Here is a 24,498-nt window from a genome sequence, read left to right on the forward strand (position 1 = left end):
TTAACTGGTAAACTGCAGAGAAAGAGAAAGGCTGCAAATAGAGTTACACATTTGTACAGTAGTTCACCTAACTTATAGAGTTACAGATGGAGGACATATGTGTGACAAAATAATGGTAAAGAGTCTGTTTAAATGACATATTTTGAAGTGGTCTAAAAGCCTCTCTCACCACAGCTAGCAGCCAGCTGACAGAGTGTGTCTGCGAACAAACAGAGCACCTGCAGAGGACTCATTTTTAAATGTAATGTGGGGGGTGTCATCTGTCCATCAAGTTAGGACTGTGGGAGGATGGTAACCTATTTAAATCTGTCATTTTATTTTGCATAGTGTGACCAATGTCAGCCAGTAGCCGGTGTCTAGGGAGCTGGTCTCTCTTACTTTAGTGTTAGGGTCACAAAGAAAGTGTGTGCTACATTATGTAATGAATTACTAGGCTCCCCTGACAAAAAAAAATCAAAATAATAAGCAAGGAGTTTGTGTATTACCTAAACTGTGCCTGTGTCACAAATGGAGCAGAGTTGGCCTCAGAGGTGACAGATGATTTTGGCACAGGGATAAGGTGAGGGATTGATATATCAGGCTACATGGTAATAATTACTATCATTGCCATGTGTGCAGGCCCCTGTGTGCATGCCCCCTCTCTGCCTAATTCCTCTTTAGGCCACAACACTGGCGGGTAGCTGTACAAAGCAGACACCCGGATGTATATATATGGAAAAAAGAGGGAAAGTGCACAGCTGTTTTCTTTATATTTGCCTTGATACATAGACTCCATAAACTCAAATGACTGGAAGCATATAGATATACAAATATGGTCAATAAAGTCCATACAAGGGCCCAAAGGGACATAAAGAACAATCTCATCAGGTTATGCAGCCAGAAGAAGCAATATAACTATAATATACACCAATCAGCCATAACATTAAAGCCACCTAATATTGTGGAGGTCCCCCTCGTGCCCTCAAAACAGCACTGACCCATCAAGACATTTACTTCACAAGACCTCTGAAGGTGTTGTGTGGTAGCTGGCACCAAAATGTTAGCAGCAGATCCTTTAAGTCCTGTAACCTGCTAGGTGGGTCCTCCATGGTTCAGACTTATTTTTCCAGCACATCACACAAATGTTCAAACAGATTGAGATCTGTGGAATTTGGAGGCCAAGTCAACACCATGAACTCTTCGTGTGAATTTTTGCAGTGTGGTAGGGCACACTATCCTGCTGAAGTAGGCCACTGCAATCAGGGAGTATTGTTGCCATGAATGGCTGTACTTGGTCTGCAGCAATGTTTAGGTTGGTGGTGCATGTCAAAGTAACATTCACATGAAATCCAGGACCCAAGGTTTCCCAGCAGAACATCTGCCTCCGTCGACTCACCTTCTTCCCATAGTGCATCCTGGTGTCAACTCTTCCTAGGTAAATGATGCACATCAACCCAACCATCCACATAATGTAAAAGAAAATGTGATTCATCAGACAAGGCCACCTTCTTCCATTGCTTCATGGTCCAGTTCTGGCGCTTATGTACCCATTGTGAGCACATTTGATATATTGGTCAGCATGAGCACTCTGACTGGTCTGCAGCTATGCAACCCTATACGTAGTAAGCTGTGATGCACTGTGTATTCTGACACTTTTCTATCATAGCCAACAGCAATTTGTCCTACAGTAGGTCAGACCAGACAGGCCTTCGCTCTCCATGCACCTGTGACCGATTCACCGGTTATCCATCCTTCGACCACATTTGTTAGGTACTGACCACTGCTTCCCAAGAATACCACACAGACCTGCCGTTTTGGAGCTGCTCTGACCCAGTCATCTAGCCATCACAAATTGGCCCTTGCCAAAGTCGCTCATATCCTTACGTTTGCTAATTTTTCCTGTTTCCAACACATCAGCTCCAAAAACTGACTGTTCACTTGTTGCCTTATATATTCCACCTCTTGACAGGTGCCATTGTAATAATATAATCAATGTTATTCACTTCACTTGTCGGTGGTTTTATTGTTGCATCTCATCGGTGTATATAGACCACTTTAACTTCAAAATCTTCTGACATATGCATTATTGGTGCAGTTGGGTTGCATTCACAGACGGTGATTATATTTGATACTGGAATATACTGACAAACATTAACCTTCATCTCTCAAGGTTAGTCAGGAACGATACTAATCATGGTTCAAATCATAAGTCTGTACCTCTATATTTTTAGCTTCATAGGGGGTTGATCCAACACTGAAGAAAGTTATTTCAGAGGTAGACATTATTGAACTCGTTATGTAAGAATAATAGTAGTAATAGTATTAGTAGCATATTCAAATTATTATTGTTAATAGTATTATAGCATTAGCATTAGCATTATTTTGTTTTTGTAAATAACAAACAGTAACATATCCTTCAACTATATCCCAAATAAAACGCAGCTTCAATTTTGTGGCTTTAATAAAGCAATGATCATGTGTTGAATTTACTTAATTGTCTAATTGCTTTCCTTTGTATTATGTAATATATGTGAGTATTCCAGAACATAATAGTTTGATAAAAAATACTGGCTTTTTATACAAAGAAGACAAATCATGGGTATAATATAATTGATATATTGTGTATTATACTATGTTATTTTTATATTTTACACAGTAAAACTCGCTGCAAACAAGTTCACCCTTTTCTTCAGGAAAATGAAACTGCAAAACCCAAAAGTTTAATAATTCACTTAAATCATGAACAATTGGCCTTATTCTCAGGAAATGGGAAACAGGAAAATATCACTGCTTGTTGCTGAGAAAAACAAAATATCAAAATATAGCCCACTGTGACCTCTACAATGCAACATGTTATAAGCCCCAAACAAATAATGAACCATGCTCAAGGTGTTTCTTCCATTACTATAGTAACATAAATATATCATTTTCTGATTAAACAGTATATAAAACTTCATGATATCTAATAGAAAAGTGTGGCCGGGTCCCTGTGTTTTTTGTATGTAAATAAAATGCTTGATATATGGCGCTGCAGCACTGGCTGGGTAGCACCCAGCGTTGCAGCATGTAAGGGGTTAAAATGGGTTTTAGATTTAAAGTGTGTGTTTAATCGATGCAGCGCCGGTAAAGAACGCTCAGTGCTGATTGGGTTAACGCCTGGCGCTAGATGCCGGGAGTGTAACTATATGTATTAAATGTATAACTGTGTATTTTAAATGCATGAGTGTAAAGTGTATATGTATATAATAAAAAGAAAGTACTTACCCTGTGCTGGGGCTGCAGAGGCAACCCTGGATCCCCTTCACCCCCCCCCCCCCCAGCAGCCAGCTTCAGTGGCTGCCAGAGGGACTTAACAACCAGCCTCCTGAAAGCAAATAGGTCCAGGAGGTGCAGCGCCTCCTGGCGGTCCCAGGAAGCAAAGTCCCTAGTTGGAGCTCAAATAGCTTCAACTAGCGACAGGGCAGGTGCTGCTGCCCCGGGATCTGGCTGGAGATTTAAAAGATAAATCTCCCACCCCAGACAGAGAGGCACCAAGGGAGGAGAGTGGGCTGAGACCCCCTCTCCCTGGCAGCTCGTGGACAGAAGGGAAGTATACTGCCCCTTGCCACTAGCAGAAATGTTAAAGGTGTTAAACCTCTCTGAGCTGATTCACGTGCAGGATGCATGAATCAGCCCACATTGGTTAAAGTGACAGGATGACGGATTACTTCCTGCTAAGACAAGTCACAAATGCGTGTAAAAAGAGCACTGTTTTGTATTAAAAACTGTTCTTTTTCTTTCATCTGACCTGATCACCGGTACCTTTAACCAGTGTAAGAGAAAAAAAGTATCACTTGCTTCAAAGACCTGCTGGGAAACTGCACTATCCGGTGACATACAGATTAGACCCAACTCTAATCCGTTCACGGCTATTCTGAGGTAGGGACCCAGCACCCAGTACCATTGCTCTGCCTGCTACCCAGTAGCTCTGGCCAGTGTGATAGGCCAGGGGGGATCCATCTACAGCAACCCTGATCTATAGGACGAGGTCAGGGGTACCAGCCCAGGTACACCAGTTACAGGGTATGCTAGCAGCGTCAGTCACCTCGAACAAACCCGGTTCTGGATGCTGGTAAGGAGTCCAGTGGTGGCAGCAGTTTTAAGCCCCTCCTACTATGGCAAGAGGGCGCATTTGGGATAATGAGAGGGAACGTTGGCAAAGTAAGCCCAACTGGTTCCCAGCAACAGCAGACAGGTTGGCATAGGCGGTCCATCCTGTCACAAAAGGTTTACTTTTTCTATACTGACTTTTCACACTCTTCTTTTTCCTCTTTCATTGTCAGTAGTGTTCCGATGCATACTAGACAGGTTCAAAAAGCAATACAAATGTAGTTTACAAAATTAGATTAGAAAAGTTTTCATAAATGAAGCTAAATGGTAAAATATAGATATCCGGAAAAGGAATCTGCTAATGTCAAGGATTTTATGAATATCAGATTTTTCTATTGGACAAAAATTTTGTGAAAGTGGGTCTAAAAAAGTTGACTAATTTTGAAAATTTAAGAGAGGCCATTGGGTGCCCCGGCAGAGGTTGAACACTGTATAAAGCCTTTTTCTGTGTTTTCCTGGATTGTTCAATAACTCTGTTGTTGTTCCTCCTTGGTGATTGTTATATGAGCAGCCACTGTGGTGGTTTCCTTTCTAGCTAAAAAGGAATCCATATTGCCTTGCACTATAGAAGATTCCCCAGGATCTGAAGGATGTAAAGGATACCTGTAGGCCCAGGGCAACCCCAAAAGATCAAAATAAACATAGAAAAAACTTAACTTTTAAGCGCTCCTTTGTCTGGTGTCTCTATGAAACAAAATACTTCTCTCATACTGAACACCTAACTTGCGTCATGTAATACTTTCTCACAAGCCTGTACCTATTTCTTGTTAAGCGAGTAAGCATAGAAAATATAAAAAGAGTTGAAGTACTTCTAAAACATTTCCATTGTTGTTGTTTTAGAGCACCAAATTTGAAGCACAGCAGACTATAAAATGGGTTGGGTACGAAATACTGACACTTATCCTGCTGACAACAAAATGCCAACAGGCTAAATGCCTGTTTTTGAACTATGGACTTATTCCCACACTGCCCAGGGGTGTGGGATGAGCCCTAGTGCTGTCATCATGGGGTTGGGTAACCCTAGGGAGGGGACCCATATTTCTTTTGTGGACCCAAATTCAATAGGGAATTCAGCTCCACGCTGACCAGCCTGGAGCTAGTTAGCATCATGGCAGGGGGACCCCATGCTCTGGGTTTCCCTGCAATGGTGCCACCAGCGCTGACTATTCCTAGGTGTGATTGGAGAAAAATTGGGGGGACCCCACGCTGTTTTCCCCCAAACTTTCCTCCGACCAGCATGAGGCTTAAAGAATCTTTACTGTCAGCTGCTCCAGCGGGACCCATTGGCATTGCTGATTTTACTTCAACATTGTGACATTGGCATTTTCATTGTTGGCAATCACAATATCTGTATTTTGTCAGTGTCGGGGAAATTTAAATACTGACATTTAGCCTGTGGCCATTTATATGTCAGCAAGGTAAGTGTCTGTATTTCTTCTGTCAGAAATTTGACTACCAGCGCTATAACATAGTCAGTAAAAACTTATGGGTAATATTAACTCTCACCTAAACTACGGCAGTTTTCTCTTATCTGGCATTCCCCTCACCTAACTATGCCATCTTTTGACTGCCTCAAATGCTGCAGCAAGTCTGCAGTTCCACATTCACTGCATCACTTGACACAACAGAGTTATCTTATGAACTTGTCCTCAGTACTTGTGTTGGGGACAGCATTTTTGGGCCTTCTGAGCCCGTTATATATCCTATGTAGGGAAAATTGAACAGAATTTCCCCCAGTCTTCAAATTTTTAAACACTCTCTGAAATCCCACCGTTTTATTAAAGCTAACTCTACTCCCACAATAGTAATCAGACTGGTATACCCTCAACATTTTCTCACTCCCTACCCTTTTCCCTCTCTCGTGTTTTATGTATGTCTTGTTTTCCCCATTGTCCAACATTGGTGCCTCACAAATCAATAACAATAATAATAATCCTACTGAGTGATGGTTAAGCTCAAGTGTAATTTTAAACTTTGGATTGCTAGAATGGTGAATCTTCTACTCTTCTGTAATTCAAGATGAGTTGGATTGATAAACAAGAACAGAACTATTAGTATTTATACAGTAAGAAATTATTGTACTGCAGAAAATTATATTGGTTGATTTTGATTGGATACATTCCTGTTGGTGTCCACACTAAAAATAAAACTAGAAAGGAACTGTGAAACCTTTTTCATACCAGGTATATGACAGCATGGTGGATATTTGGTCTCTTACTGACAAGCTAAAAGTTTTAGGGATATATTTACTAAACTGCAGGTTTGAAAAAGAGGAGATGCTGCCTATAGCATCCTATCAGATTCTAGATATCATTTATTTAGTACATTCTACAAAATGACAGCTAGAATCTGATTGGTTGCGATAGGCAACATCTTCACTTTTTCAAAACCGCAGCTTAGTAAATATACCCTTTAGTCTTGTTGAATAAAATATATGTACACTGTTAGACGAATGCATGAGAACACAAAGTTAAAAACAAGGGCACCTGCGCAATAAATGGAGAAGTATGAGTAGTCCTAAGACTGAGTCTACCAAATTTGTACTGTATGTAACAAAGTATATGAAACAACATAGAATTATAGCAATGCATGTATATTGCAATTTGACAGTATGACTATTGGAACCACTTTCATTGAAATTATGGAAATGTGGAGAAATGATCATGTTCTGTACAGAAACATTATGGTAATCACACATTGTGAAATGTGTACAGTTTACAAACACAGGAAACTCATCACAACTATTTAATAGAAATTTCCAGAAAAAGTATCTGAATCTGTGGTTTGTAAGTTGTGACATGTCTTCCTCTATTTATACTATACACATTTTGAAAATGTTACTTATTCTGTTTTCATTGCTACTAAACATGCTTCTCTTATTTTGCAATTTCTCACAAAAAAACCCTCTACTACTAAGAATTTCAAACAAAAGCAGTAACAGCATAAGTTGAAAAAAAAGGTTATAAAGTTGACTGCTATGACTAATGATAGTTTTCTATCATCATAATCAGAAGAGTAGATGACATATTCACTCATGGGATTGTGTAAATGAAAGCAGGGCCACATGTCAAAGGGGAATGGAAGCATGATGATGGGTGGTTTTTACCGGGATAGTTCATCTACTGTATATTTCCTCCTTGATGTCATCATGATACCAAGGTTAGAATCAGGGATTTATCATCTATATGCTTTATTCATTTGCAGATTAACATAATAAACAGCCTTTGTCATACTACATTGGAAAAATAGCTTAAATTTCTCTTTTTGGTAAACAATAAGATATGGTTTTGACTCACTAGCAGTAGAAGTAGGGAAAGTGATTAGAAATGTGTCACCTGTTGGCATCGGACCTCCACAAATCTTAACTATATTTCTGCACCTGGAGGCAACGCTTTAATTGCTCTGCACTCTAAAATACCTTGTCTGTGGGTGGAGATTTGAAGAGCAGAACCATTACAGATCTATCTGTAATTTCTAATAATATGTTTGAACAGCACAATTCATTTTGGAAAGCACTCAAGTAATTTTTGTTTAAAGGTGCAGATGGATCCATCAATCACTGACCCATCATGCTCACTGGCAGAGTGCAGAGTGTGCAGTGCACACTGGACCATGAGTCAAGGGGGCCCCATGCCTTCCCTATGACTTGTGAGTGCCACCACTAAAAACGTTGGGCGAGTTCCTTTGCATGCTGCTCACCCCAGCCCTTACCTAGGACATACCCTTTTTTGCGCATGGGCCCACTCCATTGAAAAAACCCCACTGCTCATACTATCATTAGCCCTCTATCGTTCATTATTAACCCCTGTCCCTCCATGATTAATCTTCCATCAGTAACACTTTATCCTCTATCAATAAGTAGACCCTTATCCTTCAATAGCCCCTTTGTATCATCTTCATTTTCAATTAAGCATTTTCATCAAGGTCATTTTTCATTAACCCTCTTTCATAATCATTCTCTCCTAACACCCTCATCCTTATAAAAGCTTTCACCCAACTACCCTCCCTCTCACTCACCTGGGCAGCCTCACTGCTCCAGATGGGAATTGATTATATACCATTTGCCATCTGAGTAGCTTTGTGCAGGTGTAGGGTACTTCTATCCAAAAGTGTAAATGATGGCACTTAACCTGTCAACACGAAAATGTCAGCAGGCTAAATGCCAACACTTCCATTGTGTAGACAGGTGGACAATGTCATCAGTGTGATTGGCGGCATTCACAATGTCGCCAATCACATTGCCGGCATTAAAAGTCCAATGCCGCTTGGTCCAGGGTATAGCCGCCAGCCTTTTGATTTCGTTTTGTTGTATAAATAGTTTGGATTTTTTTTTTATGAGCTAATACATGCAGATACAGCTAAAAAGCTTAAAAGCAATACATTAGCCTGGTAAACATACCCAGATTAGATAAAAAAAATTAAGCTCTGGTAAGAAAAGCATTCTCAAATAATTCTATAGTTTATATGATCTAATCGTCCAAGTTAATTTTTGCCTTTTAAAGGGTTTACATGACCATGTTGTGTGATTATTCATTAACATCTGCATTGGTTTAGAGGGATTTAAGGATTAAGTGGTAGCTTCAGGTCGAATAACGCGGTACCTGCTTTAGTGTCCTACAATTTTCTACAGATTAGAAATTGACCTTTTCCATTTGGCTGAACGTGCTTTAATTGGAGTCAAATATGCATATCAAGAGAATACATGAAAATGCATTCAAAATCTTATTACAGAATGTTATGCATCTATTTTTAAAAGTTAGTAAACAATATCTTTTTTATCTATAAATTGCTAACAATAATATAAAAATAGGAAATCATTTTAATTTGACTGTATAGTACAATGTAACTAGGTAGTTCGAACTTGTCTATCAGTCTAGAGTTTGAGTGAATTTATATACAATGGGTAAATACAGCTTTTGGCATTAAAGATATGTTTATGTACCCCAATATGTCTGATAGTGAGATACCCACCATTTCAGAATACTGACTAATTTAATATTTGAAAGTGTGTTCTGGGGTATGACTAGCGTAAAGTTTTTTACATTTATTAAAAATTATGTGGTATAACAAATATAAATTGTCCTTTTAGATATTATGCCTCACATTATTTAACACAAGCAGATAGCCTGTGCCTCTTGTATTAAAACAAGTATGAATAGAAAATGTGATGTTTAGAATGTCTGATATCTAGGGCCTGATTCATTAAGGATCTTAAATTAAGAAATATCTTATTTAAGTCTCCTGGACAAAACCATGTTACAATGCAAGGGGTGAAAATTAGTTTTCTGTTTTGCACATAAGTTAAATACTGACTGTTTTTTCATGTAGCACACAAATATCAACTTTAAATTTCAGTGTACAAATAAGCTATACAATATTTTATTTTTCTAGGAATTAATTTTCAACAGAGGTTAGTGACTTTTATTTAATGTTTACAGTCTCTTGCTCAGAGATTGCCTTAAAGCAGCAATCTAACATAGAATATTTATGTATTTCATTATTTTTATTTAATTAGCCAGGTAAGTACATTTAAGCATCAATATGTAATTTTTCTTAGTTTCCTTCTTACGATTCATGATCTCCTTTTCAATATCCCTCTGGCTGGCAAACAAAAATGGCTGTCAAGCATATCAATTCTGGCAGAGGCAGAGGATAATGTTAAAGTGCAGACAGAGCTCAAAGGGGCGTTTCAAAGCATCTCTCCTTACCAAATCATGACAGTCATGTGACTGTGGTAGTTCAGAATTATAACACATCAATAGCATCCTCAAAAAAAAAAAACAATGAAGAATATTGGATACCAACATGCTTAGAATAGTCTTCCACAGTGATTTTGTTTAAACAAAATAGATTTTTTTTTTATGAGATCACTGTTTTATTTACTTCACAGTACTATTTTGGCATTTCATATGTATCTCTTTTTTGCTGTTATTGTGCTAATTATACACAGTGCTTAATATCTGACAAAAATATTTCAGACACCAGTTTTATATGAAGTTGCACCTAGCCCTTTGCTTGTGGCCTTTCCCATTATTTTGACATGAACGAGCTGTGGATATATACAACATTTGCTTTTTGTTTTTATACTTTTTTATTGATGTAATTGACTAATAGAGTGTTCACAGATTAGGGCATTCTTTATTTGCTTTCTACTGATGGTTATTTTATCCAGCTGAATTTGTCTTTGCGCATTACTATACATTTAGGAGCCAAACAGACATTTTTGAGAGCCACTGTATACAAAACACCAGGATCAGCCTCTGCCACCTCCAGATTTGAACCTACAGCACCTAAAACTTTTGTAGCCAGAAGTCCTCTAAAAAATTGACCTTTTTGAAAAACTCTCCACAATGCATTCATTAAAACATTGCTTTGCTTCTATAAATGTATTACATTAAGTGCAAAGTGATAAAACTACTCTTGGCACTGGTAGAAAAATAATGTTGCACTAAATAAACCACAAATATATAGGAATTGATGAAGAGGATGCGGACATTTTTTCTTCTACTAGTGACAAACATACACTAACATTTATATACTGTATACATGTAAATACATATAAGACTTATTTTACTAAGCAAACCATACATATATGTAGATATGCTCACACACAATCTCATATTACATTAGTAGAGATGTGCACTGACCCCCATGCTTTGGTTCTGTATATAGTTTTGGTTCTAAAACTTGTTTGTGTTTTGGATTTGTAACTAGTTTTCCCTAAAAATTGCAAAAGTTTTTGGTCCTGGATCTGGATTCAATTAAAAATTGTGAAGAACAGGTAAAATAATGTAATTTTGAGCTGTTTTAGCTCCTATATTACTATTTATAGCATTAACAGTCTTTTCTAGTCATTGCCAGTCTATTTTCTAATGATCCTTTCACAACTGTCCCAATTGTCACCAATTTTGGCCAAAGTCTGCAGGGAACTGTTTTAATGAAGGATTTTGTATTTTCGCCATCATTGTATTTGCTTTCTCTCATTTAATTCCAAAAATAATTAATCATTCTATACAGTTCTCTAACTCCATCGCTTAGCGTAAACCGTCATCCATCTATACATGTATTCTTCACCAGGGCCAAAATTTGTCCTCTTAATTTCTCAGAATATGGAATTTTAATTGCATTGTCAAGACATTTTTTGGGCAACCAAATCTGCATCAATGTGAGTATTACAAAAACTTGTGTGGGAAGGGCAACTATTTGCCTATCTGAACTGTCTGTTTTACATATTTCTTACACTTCACTAATGAAACATATAAGTATTATTTATATACATTCCATATTTATATACATGCATAGTCCCCTTTACTTTGGGGTTGGAAAAAGCTTCCCCCGGGGGACTGATATATACGAGTCCCCTGGTTTGGTTCAGAAGGGCAGCATTATGGCATAGAGCATATAAGTAAAGCAAGGTATGAACGCTTGGCTACTGATGAATGCTCTCCCAATCAAGAAGTGCATAGTACAAGTATTTAAAGTTTTTGTTATAGGTGCAGGTCACCTTCGTCTGTTTACTTTTATAAATGTCTAACTCTATTCATTCATAGCACTGTCCATCCAATGACCTCTGCCTGTTACTGTAGCTTCACTGTCTATGATGGATGCCCTGTAATGTTAAAAATGTATTGTGTGCATAGTCTATGCAGTCTTGTAGTATGGGTATAGGCCACCTTCGTCTCTCATCATCAACAATTATTTATATGGCAACTACAAATTACATATCGCTTTACAATTGTTTATCTACTTGTGTAAATATCTACTGATGCCTCTATCTATCTAACGACGTCTGATTGCTATTACCTCCTCACTCTCCATGATGTATGCTGTTTGACGTTCCAAATTTAGTGTGTAGATATTGTTTCAACATTTTCCTCTCTTGCACCTTACACTATTTTTTTTGTTGTTTAATTTATCTAATGGGCTGTTTAAGTTATATAATTGGATGAAGGTGGTAATCGATATTTTCTGTATACTACAATCCGTTGCAATAAGATTAGAACGCAACAGAATCATTATTATTGCAAATAACAACATGCAAATAAGTTTAATCTATTTATTTTAGTTAACATAAAATATAAAATGGTAAAGAGTTTAAAAAAAAACTTTACAACATACAAATTACATCGAGTTTGGCATCATTCTGTTCACAATTGTATAAGAACTTTTCCAGTATTATGTAGCGTTCGCAATTTGCAAATACTAGTTATAAATAATATAACTTTTTCATAACTAAATAGCCAGCTACCAGGGATCATAAAAAAACAGTTTATAAAGGGCTAGAGGCGGGAGTCTGGGGAAGGACACCTGGTAGTTTCAAGGAACAATGGCCAAAAGAATCTACGAATGCCACGTCGAGTTCCTGGGAGGTCAAGACTTTAACCTATGAATGAATACCTTAATACTGTAACTGTGTATTTCTGTGATGTCACTGCCTTTTACAACTGTACAGTGTATAAATTGTTGACCCCTGGCTTTGAAAACCAGAGCGTTCTCATAGAAGCTTGTGCTAGTGCTAGCAGGCGAATGCTTATGTATACCAAACTTTGCCTTGTATTCTATTTGCAAATAAAACCTATGTGCTTTTGAGCCACAGTGATTGCCTCAGAGAATCTTTATTTTAAACGATAGTTATGGACATAACAGTTTGCTTCAATCGATGGCATGGCAGATGACAATTTTTTTGCAGCTGCTGCAATGATCTACATGTGGTCGCTGAATGTCGAAAAGACCCAGAATATAACCTCACACACAAACACCCTTATTTAAATATAGATATCACTGAATGACCCTTTCAAAAATTGACAAGTATTACAAAATAGAAAAAAGTTTAGAATATATAGTGTTTTTTGGAGTGGGCAACTGTGTTGACACTCACATGCAAACACCCAGTATTTTTCAAAATTAATTCAGATGTCACTGCCCCACACAAGATTACTAGAAAAACTTTAAATTTTAAAAGAATAAATCGATTTGTTATTTGGATTCTGTTGCTAATAGTCATACAACAAAGGCACACTGTTTTTTAAACCATGTATACTAATTAGTTCAGAAGGTATCTAACTCAGTCTAGGAATAATACTATTATATAAGCATTAACAACAAACAGTAGTCACTAGTCTGTCTAAACTATCTGAAAGATTGAAATTAAAACCAATTGATCAGCAAACTATTCTAGCTGATTGATCTCTATAGAACTGCTTTACAAATTTCACAATTCTATTGCTTTCTATATCCCCCTTTCACCCTGAATGCTATTTTAAGAGCAAAGCACTGCAGCTAACCTCCTCAGGGGATGGCAGGCAAATTTTGACCTGGGGGTAAGACTCGATGCAGCCTATTAGGATCACTTTAAAGGAAAAAAAACAGGTGATCCAGCCCAAGGTAGCCCACTATGGGACCGACCTGGCCCCTGAACATCCTTCCTACATGCCATCTGTTCTAAAATGGCACATGACAAGACGTGGAAAGGCTATATATAGAAAATATATAGATGGTATCAATCCAAAATGCTCACAAGTTTTGCTTCAATATTTCCTCTAATTGAAATACGAAATTGGCGCGCAAAACCAAGTCATGATTTGGTTTCACTCAGAACCCAAAATCTCGGATCTGTCGGACTTCTCTAACCTATCTCACAGGTACATTTTTAATATATAGAGATAGAACAGAGAAATACGGTAGGTCTCAAGAACGTCTTGGTTGACTGCCAATATATAGTAATCCTTGCTGGGCTTACTACATTAATTTGGAACTAATTTTGCTTCACAACTTGAACTAACACATATTAATTTCATGCATGTTGATTACAAAGCAGATTCAACATAATACGATATTGAAGACACTTTACTTTTCCCTGGATATATACAGCTCTTGATAAGGGCTGGCTCATTCTGAAAAAATCAATTACTCCTAATGCATAGCAACATTTAATTCAGGGAGGACCAGCAATTTATTTACAGCAATTAATCAGAAAATATAAAGATACATTGATACACTTTTAATATATGATATACTTTTATCTTCTTTCACTTTAAACTGCACAGATTATTTGTGATTCCCCCTGATATGTTCATGTTTGTTAAAAACATATGAGCTTTGGTTTCATTAGGTACTGCTTTCTGATAATACTAACCAACGGTCTATATAGACAGAGATTACTTCTTCATAATGTTTAATATATACTACACTATATACTACACGAGTTTGTGTTTTCCATGTATTTGCTCACTTTGATGAATCTTACATTATTGTTTTTTTAAATGTAACTGTATTTGATAAATAATAAATTGGCATTATTTTTTTATTCAGAATCCACTTCCTTATAAGGCATTCTTGGCAATGCATATCAAAATGTGGGTCTTTGGTACTCCTATGTCTTTGCACATTTTAGTGCAATATACTTATATTTTGACCCACAATTTCAGATGCCATATGCACAGATTTATTTATGGTATACATAGGTTGACTTAGATATGCCATACAAATAGCATACATTCTTTTTGTGTGCATGCAATAGAATAAGTATATATATATATATATATATTCACAATTGAAGCTGTTTATTCCTTCTGTAGTCATACATTTAGCCTAAGTAGAGTAGACAAAACAGGGGCGGTAACAGCCATACTTTCTGGCTGTTTTTCCCATAAACAAATTGAACTATGTCCCAAACATCCGGTAATTCATTCACAAAGACAAGAAGGGTGGTGGTTAGTTGGCAATATTGACAGTCCAAGTCTAAGCAATGACACAAGCTTCATAAACACATTTTAAAACCTGAAAGCTACAAAAGGCAGCAGACCTAAGACTATATTAAGTGATTTAGTTTGCATAAGAGACTAAATTAAACATATAGGTAAGCCCAGACTGTCAGTTATCGAGTCTAGACTTGTTCACTGCCTGCTAGTAGTGTCACTGTGGGCATTCTTTTGCTGACCACTTGACAGTGAATGTCACTTTTTAATAAGGTTGAGTTTCATACCATCTTGTTTGTCTGTTTCCTGTGAACATCAATAAACAGGATATTTTTATTCAAGAGATTTTTGTCTGACATTTATCTCTGGCAAACCACCCTGTATGTACAGATTAGATATATTTTGAGGTAGGACAGACAACAAGTTATAATATTAAAGATATTTCATATTGTATATTTCATATTGTAATATTGTTACATATACACAATTTTGAACACAATGAGCTGACTGCTCTGCTCTAAGTGGACCTACTGTATGTTACTCAAATAACTAAATTACCCTTTTAATTAATACACCAGCACTGCGATGTAATTGAGGCTCGGGAATAATATCATAAGTGCCTGCCCTATCTCTAGGACCCCTTGTGGTCATCTATGTGAAGTGTGTACTGATTATGTATTCATAGCTGCTACAGGTTCAAGCTAATTCTATTGTTTCATATGATCTATACAGGAAAACAGTGTAATTGTAGACATATAAGGGGAAGAAAACAATATGCATATCTCCCTCAGGTATAGTATGTGTGTGCAATAACTTAAATGTATATGACGTTGTGCCTTCAGGACAATATTTGTTGTGAAATATCATAATATGCCAAACTTTTGTTAAGTATAAAAGCATATCTCTTGCAACTTATAATTAAAGTTTTAAATCAGTTGAGCAAATTCCTAGACCATGTATCACATCAGCAATTTAATATAACCCAGTGATAAGCATCTTTCCACAGAATCCAAGTGAAATTATCTACGTATTGCTGGCATCATGGAGTATTCCAGGCTGAGGTCTGTAATAATTTACACATGCCATCTTAAAATTAACAAGGGTTAACATGTACATATATATATTTTCCTATAATCTTACAGGAATTTGCCAGAATTATAAAAACATCAATCACACATGAATAGCTGTAGGAAACAGTAGCAAACATTGTACGGCTGATTTGTTACTATGCTTAAGACTAGCATTTGGCCAGTATTATGCCAGCCTGGTGGGTAATAATGGAACTTTGTACCAATGTCATTGATTGGACAGAAAACAAAGAGATTGGAAGGTCAGCATTGTTTCCCAGAAAAGATGGCTATTCCAGTTACACCACCTGTGCACTATCTGCATAATAGTTTAAACTGTACATTTGTTGTTCAATCACAAGAAATAAGAGATAAACAATCCTGGTAACAGAAAGCATAAAAAGTTTAGAAATATACACCATCTGAGGAGAAAGATATATAAACTGCATAATGCAGATATTGTTTACAGAATATAAACCTAGAGCTAAAAGCATTTAATCTCTTTAGAAAAGTACTTGTACTCACCAAGTGGTTTATCGGTAGCTCTTTATGTACTCTACTTGTACTTCAACATACATGTGGCTTTTCAGACAGCACGTTGGTTTTCCTGCAGCTTACATTCAGCTTTTGTAGCAGCTGCTCCCAGTGTAATGATGCCGTTACTGTCTCTCCAACCCACTGGAAATTGCAAAACACTTCCCTGAACATTGAGCATACATGACTGAGCAGCAGGAGGGGAGCTATGAAACGCTCTGGAACCCACAACGTAGAAGCAAGTGAGACCCATCAAAAGAAACACATGATGGCATATTTTCACTTTCTAAAGGTGGGATTTCACTATTACAGTTCAATCTTCTCATGAAAGAGAGTGGCAGGTGTCGTATCATAACCATAAACTTTTGAACTGTAGAAAGCAACCTTATGGCTGAAAAAAGAGGAATACTTATAATTTGGTGACCAGTAAAAAACTGTATGCCAGCATCATATGTATCATTGTATATGGGTGTTATCTAGCGCAGTGTAGTGACACACCTGAGATTGCCTCTTTAACTACATAACTATGGGCCTGTTGCTGACTTAAGAGCAAAGCAAGTAAATGAGCAAATTCGCATCTTGTGAAAACCATGTTACATTGGTGGGGAAGGTAAAATTAAAATGTGAGGAGAGATTTATAGTTGGGGCAGGACATGTCCTAGATCAACCTGAAATATCAGTGCAAAAATAAAGCTATCAAATATTTGTGCGCTACATGAAAAAGCAGCCAGTATTTTTCTTGCGTGGAAAAAAAGAAATTAATCTACACCCCTTGCATTTAACATGGTTTGTCCAGAAGCAAACTTGCTCCTTTTTACTTTGCTCCTAACTCAGCATCAGACCCTGTGTGTGCGGGTGGGGTATGGCATATCGATGCTGAGTACCCCGGCAAGACTTACCTGACATGAGGACTCTGAAGGGCTCCTTCCTGACGATCAGCGATGATGACTACTCTTCAAAGAGACTTCAAGCAATCACGATCAAGTTAGAAGCCGGCTCCACTTCATGACGTCATTCACCATGGCGTCATTATCGCTATTGTTAAGGGGGTAATGTAAGTATGCAACCATGTACAATGTAGTTTACAAAGCCTTCTACATTGTACATGCTGACTCCCACCAGTGTGTGAACTTTGAGGTTTAGTAGTAATGCCTTTAATGACCCAGCTATGTTTCATTGGCTAGATATTAAAGGATAAATATTGCGATATTCCAAAACATTATATTATCTTGATCACAAGTCTTGTTGCTATCCATTCAAGTAAGTTGCCCTGGTATCGGCTCCTTGATTCTAATTTGACCTCTTTTTGGCTCTTTGGCATTTTGTCTCTTTACCACTTGTTAAATAGACTTCTAAAAATCAAGTATCTGACACATAGATGAAACATATTGTCTCTCCCCTTTTCTTACACCAACTTCTTTTTAGGGTCAGTTGAGCAAATAAACTTCAGTACAAAGGTAATAAGGATTCAATGAGGCATGCAGGCCTAGAGAATGAAAGATGGAACACATGACTTTGCATTGCTTCATTTGGAGTTCATACAACTTGTACAAATTAATTTATAATAATAAGTCCATCTAAGAGAATAATCACATTTTTATATTTATACACGCTGAAAGCATCTTCATAGACATGCTCTACAAAGGGCCATTGTAAATTACCCATAGTTGTCTACCCTTCTGGAATTTCCATGGGGCTACCGAATTTCAGGAAGTCTTCCTGGACTCCCAGAAGAGCAGGCAATGTCCCTGATCGTTATGGAGGGGAGCATGGTGATGTCTTTGCATCACCATAGCCCCGACCCTACTATAAACTGCCAAAAATAAATGCCGCAAATTTTATAATATGGGGCATGGCTATAGTGATGCAACTATTTCACCACGCCCCCTCCTACTTCCTGTCACATGACCTGTCTCCCTACACAAACTACTCAGAGATCTTATCTGTCTCTGTGCCTGGCTACTTTCACAAGACCATTGACACTTGCCTAGGTCAGACTCAGGTCAGTTAACAAAATACACTTTGAAAGGTTAAATAACATATTCAGAGTGTTATACATAAATTCAATAGAAAATAGCAATCAGTCATTAGATATACTACATTTCATGACACCTCCCCTAACCTAATGCACTGAGAACTGTGACCTGTTACTGTCTCTCCTGCCCATTCACCATTTCTGCCCCTTGCCGCATCATGCCATCTGCGTTTCCATGTTCTGCGCCCTTCTGGTGCTGAATGGTGAAGTTGTATTGTTGCAGAATTAGACTCCATCTTGGCAGCTTTCCATTATCCCCAGAAACTATATTCAACCAGCTTAGAGAATTATGGTCTGTATTAATGGGGAAATCCCGTCCATACAGGTAGAGCTGTAGCACCCATACGATGGCTAGGCACTCTCGTACACCACCTTCCGGGGGATTAGTTTTCTACTTAGGAAAATGATAGGTTGCACCTGCAACTGCGCTGTCACCTGGCTGGACAGCTCCATACAGCTCCATACTTAGACGCGTCAGTCTGTACTATAAACCTCTGTTTGAAATCTGGGGCCTGTAGAACAGGAAACTGGACCAAAGCAGATTTTAAAGCTGTAAATGCATTTTCACAATCCTCTGTTCAATTAACCACCTGTGGCAATTTCTTTTTTGTTCAGTCAGTCAGAGGTTTGGCTAGGGTACTATAATGGGGGACGAATTTTCGATAATACGCAGCTGTGCCTAAGAAAGACATGACCTGCTTTTTTGTTGTAGGGGTCGGCCACGCCGTGATAGCCCCTATCTTGCCTGACTCTGGGCGGAGGGTACCTCCCCCTACACGGTGCCCCAAGTACTGCACTTCACGCATGCCAAGCTGGCACTTCTCTGGCTTCATAGTCAGACCTGCCTCAGTAATTCGGCCTAACATACTATTCAGATGGATAAGGTGCTCCTCCCAGGTCTGGCTGAATATCGCAATGTCATCCAGATAGGCAACTGCATGTACCTCCTGGCCCTCTAGCAGGTCATTGACCAGCCATTGGAGGAACGCAGAGGCATTTATCATTCCAAAGGGCATGACCAACAAAATCAAACAGCACAAATGGGGGGAAAAATGCAGACATCTCACTTGCCTCAGTTGACAATGGGATCTGCCAGTACCCTCTACTGAGATCCATGATAGTGATGCAGCGTGCCTGGGCATGCTGATCTTACAATTCATCTATCCTAGGCATAGGATAAGCATCAAACACTGTGGCGTCATTCAAGCTACAATAGTCTACACAGAAGCAGGTGCCCCCACATTTCTTTGGGACCAGTACCAGCCCAAGAACTGTGAAACTTTTGAATTACCCCTAGCTGTAGCATCTCATCTATCTCCCTTTTAAAGGCTTGAAGCACTTCTAGGGAAGTACGATATGCTGGCTGTCTGAGGGGGGTCTGGTTGCCGGTGTCTACATGATGTATGTTTTTCCAGGTTTCTCTGTGAAATAAGACTGATAAGGCCTTAGTGTGTCAACGAGCTGCTCTAATTGATCGTCAGGCAGCTAAACACTGCAGTGAGCATCTGCTAGGGACCCCCCCCTCTCTAGCAACAGCTGCTAAATCCACCAAGGGCTCAGACTCCTGATCACTTTCTGGCAAGCTACACACAACTAATACACAAGTTTCCCTGTCATGATAAGCTTTGAGCATGTTGATTTGATATATCTTCCTCCTCTTTTGGCCCTCATCTTTTTCCACTACATAATTCACATCATTAATGGGCTGTACTATGGTGTAGGGGCCCACCCAGGCAGCCTGCAACTTGTTCTTCCGCATAGGGATCAGAAACAGAACGTTTTGCCCCACCTTAAAAATGCGTTCTCTCGCATTGTGGTCATACCACAGCTTCTGCTTTGCTTGAGCAGCTTTCAGGTTGCTCTGTGCCATCCCCATTAGGGAATGTAATTTTTCACTGAACTGCACTACATAGTTTGTTACTGACGTTTCTGGAGTGATCAATTTCCCTTCCTACTATTCCCTAATCAAATCTCTCCCGGTCTCTGCCCTGCGACTCCACAAAAGTCCTTAGCATTTGTTTTAGGGTGCTATGAAGGCATTCGCACAGCCCATTGGACTGCAGGTGATACAGGGAACTAATTAAATGATTCACCTGCATCTTTTTACAAAGACTCTGCATGAGGTTAGACATGAACTGGGTACCTTGATCAGTTAACATTTGTTTTGGGAACCCCACCCTGGAGAAGATAGTTATAAGGGCATCTGCTACTTTGTCTGAGAGAATGGAGGAAAGAGCTACTGCTTCTGGGTACCTAGTAGCATAATCCACTACAGTTAGAATGTACTCTTTCCCTGAGGTACTGGGAATGGTTAGGGGACCCACAATATCCACAGCAACCCGCTCAAAGGGTTCTGGTATGATGGGCAGGGGAATCAGAGGGGACCTCCCCACATCAGCAGACTTCCCAACAATCTGGCACACATGGTACGAGCGACAATACTTGGCTATGTCAGTCAGCATACAAGGCCAGTAAAAATTATGCACCAAATGAGCTTTAGTTCTGGCAACACCCAAGTGTCCTGCTAGGGGTATCTCATGGGCTATTTTCAGCAACCTTTCCCTATAGGTTTGAGGTACAACTAGCTACCTGTCAGCAATTACATCTGGATGCATACTCCTGACATTTTTCTCTCTCTCTCTCTCTCTGTACAAAAGCCCATTTTCCCAAAAAATTATATCTTCCTTACTTCCCAATCAGTCTTGACTGACCCTCTCTCTTACTGTTGATAAACTGGGATCAGTCTTTTGTTCTGATTTGAAAGTGGCACTTCTGGGCTCAGTGTAGCACACAGCAGGAGGTAGCGCATTCAAATCACTGCCTGAATCTGCAGCTCCTACAGTGAGGTAGGGGGGTTGAGGGGGGGGGGGGGGGGGTAGTTTCCAGTGAACTTCCCTCCCCACTTTCCGGGGATAATGCACAACTCCTCCGGGTCACTACTGCTAATACATTTGATACATTTTCACACTTTGGGACATCTTCAGAAATGGGTACATGTAAATTGACCTGCTTACCTAAAACATTAGCAGACATGGTATCACATTTAGGCACAATCTCCCACATTTTGCCATTATCAAATTCCCAATCTATTGGATTTAAAGGGTTAGTCTCTCCAACAAGTGCAATATCATCAAACACAGTGACACATAAGCCCTCCCTCTGCATCACAGGTACCTGCAAATCTGCATGAGTATTCTCAGCAGCACATGAAATTTCATTACATATTTTTGCACTTAATTTATGCTAGACAGCAGAGTTCACCTGGGAAAATGAAGGTTAGTTTGCATCAGTGCATCAGAAATTACATCACTTTCATTTATATAAGCAGCGTGCATCCTTCCCAAATCAGTCCCCAACAATACCATGGCAGGCAGATTATCTATGTACCTCAACGTCTCATATTCCTCTTCCAGATCCTCATCTAGATACACTCTGGCTAGTGGTACTGCAGAATGTAGGCCCCTCACTCCATGCACAGCAATAATCTTCCCGGGAATAATGTTCTCTAGGCTCACTAGAGCTGGATGTACAACAGTCAGGTCTGCACTAGAGTCTAACAACCCAAGTGCGACCTGGTGTCCAACCTTAAGCACTTGCAGATTGTCTCTGGGGCGTTCTTGGGGTCCTCCTGCACACAGGACGGCCGGCACTGACTTTCTTGCTGGGCCCCCCACACGAGAAAGAGGTGGTTTCTTCATTTTTGGGCAATTGACACTGATGTGCCCCCCTTCATCACATGTAAAACACCTGCTGCTAGTTGGTAAAAAAGGTTTCCCCCCCTCCAAAGCAAAGTTTAACAACCGCCGGTTTGCTTGACGGGAAACTCAGGGGTGAATCTCCAGGTTGCCTCTCTTTCCATGTAGTTTGCCCTGACGCTCCCCAACTCTTCTTCATTACAGGAGCCCTGGTAACTGTGTACTTGTCGGCCAGGCTAGCAGTCGCTTGCGCTGTCTTAGGGTCACGATCCACAACCCATTCCCTCATCTCAGCTGGGCACAGTGTGAGGAACTGCTCCTGGAGAATAATATCATTTAGCTTATCACAGTCCAGTACCTGCAATCCCTCAATCCATTGATGCATCATGGATGATAATTGCGCTAACAGTCCGGCATAAGTATCTGAGGGACTGCGCCATGAGTCTTGGAATTTCCGCCAGTAAGCCTCAGGAATTATGTTAAAACGAAGTAACAATTGCGATTTCTTAATTGCGACATAATCGGTCTGAAAACGCTTCCAAAGCTTTCCCTCTCAGTCCAGGGTTTAAATAGCTGGCCCACTCACTGGGGTCCAGCTCAGACTGTCGGCAAGTCAATTTAAATCCTCTCAGGAATGCATCAAGTTTGCCGTATTTTTCCAACACAGGGAAATGGTCATGCCTGGGTTTTTTCCTAACCTGATCTTAGTCCGCTGACTGGCCGTTGAGTCTAAAAACAGAGATTGGTATCCCAACACAGCACTCCCTGCTTGGTGACTGCCTAAATATACAATGAATGCCACTACATTCAACACAAACTATAAACCATAATATACATAAGGCGCATCAAGCGTTTAGAGATGATACGCAAAATAGCTAAAAGTTACCAAACTTCTTAAAAGCTAAAGCATATGATCACATAGTCCGACAAAGAGTAATCCTTTTCTTCTCTCTTTATCCTTTAATTTCTCAACGGTATGTTGTTCCTTTGTAGGGTTTAAAAGTCTTTATCATAAATGTTTTTTTTCTCCAAACGGTGTCAGGAGGATTGACATGTGGAAATAATGGGAAATAAAACCAAATAAGTGATTAAAAAAATCACCTATAGTGAAACACCCAGAAATGTCACCAAAGATTTGTGTCATACACCTAGAAATATCACCAGTATGTGAAAATAGTATTTGGATAATAACTGGTTTTATAACCGCACTTACATGCCGGTATATAGAATCCCTCTGATGGTGTAATGCTCTCTCATAAACATTTCTCCCTTTAGTCCATTCATCCGACCAATATAAATAGGAGAGAGAAGAGCCGTATCTAGTGTATTACCTCAGGGGTTTTATTTAAAACATATAACATAAAAAACTTTCAAATAGACAAATACAATAAAATCCTGATATTAGAGCAGTTAATGCACTCCTACCAGAAGCAGGAGACGGTTCAGCATGTCAGTAAAGAGTCCCAGGTACAGACATCTAAACGATCGGCTGCTTATCCAGATGGAATGAATCCACTGCAGAAACGAACAGGATATCCCGTGCCGACCGACGCGTTTCAATCCCGCCTCTGGGGTCTTTTTCAAGGTGTGTACGGGGTTGGAAATGTTCATTCATTTATATAATGGGCAGCCAATCACTGTCCAGAATTTCCGCTGTCATTAATACATTTACAAATTAAAAACATCACCAGTATCTGATTCTTAAAACAAATAAAACATTACAGTCTCCAATTTGCTAATCTAACATCTTCTTATAAGAAGTTATCTCCTATCATAATGATCCGTGGAAGCGAGCGTATCCACTTAACCCATACTCCCCCGCAATCATGGTAGGAGTGTACCTGACATAATTAAGCTGAATTCATACGGGATCGCTCAGTCCCTACGCAAACAAATATATAATGTCGGGGATCGGGAAGATCTATTCGATTGACCCATGTTTCTCCGAAAGCAAGTAAAGTTATATATATTTAATAGGGATCCAAATTAATAAAACCCTATAGTGAATTTTAGCTTCCACTGATCATGATTCAACAAATATGTTCTCCATATGAGCAACTGGAAAGATATATATCTATAAACAAATTTTTTGTATTCCATTCGTGAGCATAAAATTATTCTTAGCTAAAACTCAACCTACCAGTCATCCGTTAACTTTCTTATTCAGTAAACGTAGAACAAGAAGAATCAATTAAAATCAATTAGCTACTAATGATATAACGAAGTAGGTAACATTCAGACCATATTGAAAAGCCATATAATAAGTTGACATATAGATAATTTCCCAAACTTATTCATATTACCATGGAATATTCGATATGGAACGTTCCTATTTTAAACAG

At 38.9% G+C, this 24,498-nt stretch overlaps 1 protein-coding gene across 1 annotated transcript in view; it reads right to left on the reverse strand.

The window, feature by feature from the left end:
• Positions 1-16,654, reverse strand: part of CSF3R (colony stimulating factor 3 receptor) — a 61,100-nt gene extending 44,446 nt beyond the window's left edge. The window contains exon 1 of the mRNA XM_075195443.1: positions 16,418-16,654. The gene's annotated coding sequence lies outside the window, so the exon portion shown is untranslated. The remainder of the gene's footprint in view (positions 1-16,417) is intronic.
• Positions 16,655-24,498: the final 7,844 nt, after the last annotated feature.

Source organism: Mixophyes fleayi, chromosome 2 (assembly GCF_038048845.1).
Source record: "Mixophyes fleayi isolate aMixFle1 chromosome 2, aMixFle1.hap1, whole genome shotgun sequence".
In the NCBI taxonomy this organism is placed as follows: domain Eukaryota; kingdom Metazoa; phylum Chordata; class Amphibia; order Anura; family Limnodynastidae; genus Mixophyes; species Mixophyes fleayi.